This window comes from Amphiura filiformis, chromosome 11 (genome assembly GCF_039555335.1).
Source record: "Amphiura filiformis chromosome 11, Afil_fr2py, whole genome shotgun sequence".
Taxonomy (NCBI): domain Eukaryota; kingdom Metazoa; phylum Echinodermata; class Ophiuroidea; order Amphilepidida; family Amphiuridae; genus Amphiura; species Amphiura filiformis.
The window spans coordinates 43,027,546-43,029,361 of record NC_092638.1 but is presented as its reverse complement, the minus strand read 5'-3'; positions in this window follow the sequence as shown (position 1 = coordinate 43,029,361).

The following is a 1,816-nucleotide window of genomic DNA, read 5'->3' as shown; positions in this document are numbered from 1 at the left end:
GGTTATGGGTAGCCGCAACCAAAGAAAGGGGTTCATTGGGTAGCCGCAACTAAAAAAAAAAAAAAAAAAGGGGGGTCATCGGGTATGGATTGTAAAGTCCATTTTATCACGTTAAAATTGGGAAAATTCTCCCGCGAATTGATGGCTGAACTACATTCTAAAAAATAATAGAATCCAAATTATATGACTTTAGTCTTGTTGCGATGCATTGCACTTACTATTACATATTTTCTTATACCAACAAACAGCAAAATACATAAAAATTAATGAGACTGATTGAGACTCTTTTTATGGTTTTTACAACTCAAGTAAAAATTTGATACGATTGATTCTAAATATACTACAAAAATAAGGTCTCTCGTCCCAACGCGCAGTCGGGCTTTCTTGTTAGAACGAGGCATTCCCTCATACATTATGTTTAGTCGTGCATTGTGTTTACGCAAGTGTGTCTATGTCCTGTTAAGAAGCATGCTGTTTTCAAAGCCCCATATCGAATTCAGAACTATAACGTCTACGCCGACTGCGCCAACATAAAACCAAGACCTATAAGCCCTCTATCGAATTGAGAACTACGTCTGCGCCGACTGCGCCAACATAAAACCAAGACCTACACGCAAGTGTGTCTATGTCCTGTTAAGAAGCATGCTGTTTTCAAAGCCCCATATCGAATTCAGAACTACGTCTACGCCGTCTGCGCCAACATAAAACCAAGACCTATAAGCCCTCTATCGAATTCAGAACTACGTCTGCGCCGACTGCGCCAACATAAAACCAAGAATTGCGTGCATATCCTATTTGGACATGGACGCACTTGGTTAATGGCCCATGGTGTGGAACCTTGGACGTACTCAAATAATGAGTTTTCAACTGAGTCTACGCCGACCAACACCGTCGGGCTGTTTTCAACCAACACGCCCTCTCTGTCTGAAATTATTTGTCCAAATACCATAATCCAAAAAGCCATGTCGTGACTGTAGGGGGATTATTTGTCCAACTACTAGATAGATGGCGCTTCGTTGAAGACACTGCGTCTACGCCGACCAACACCGTCGGGCTGTTTTCAACCAACACACCCTCTCTGTCTGAAATTATTTGTCCAAATACCAAAATCCCAAAAGCCATGTCGTGACTGTAGGGGATTATTTGTCCAACTACTAGATAGATGGCGCTTCGTTGAAGACATTTGTCCAAGAACCAAAATGTAAAAGAAATTATGATGTGACTATCGGGGGATTATTTGTCAAAATACAAGAAAATATCAAATTGAGGGGGCTATTCCCTTTGAAGCAGCTCAGGGCTGTGCCCATGGTGTGGTGGGTATTGTGTAGTTATGCCCGCGCTTGCTTATGGGCCCGGAGGACCGGCCTTCACGCAATGCCTAAAATAACCACAGGCCTATATATAACCGACTGTGTGGTTTTTGTAGGCATGGGCAGTGATGCATGGGCATACACAATAAGGCTACTTGTATGCAATTTAACCTTCTCTTCTTTTTTTCTCCCTTTTCTCTTCTCTTTTTCTCCCTATAGTCTCTCTTTTCCTTTTTTTTGGGGGTGGGAACCAAAAATTGGGGGGACATTTGATATTGTGCCCCCCACTTTAAAAAGTGAGGGGGGCGTGTCCCCCTGCCCCCACCCGATATTTACGCCCTTGAATCAATCCCCGGGAATCAATCATCAACATAATAAATATCAATCAATCAACATCACATGATCACTCAACATCGAAACTGTCCTGAGATTTAATAGCCTAAGTTTTCTTTTGTGAAAATAAATTGACGGTGTCGCGGTCTTATGCGTATAGTGTATTAAATTAA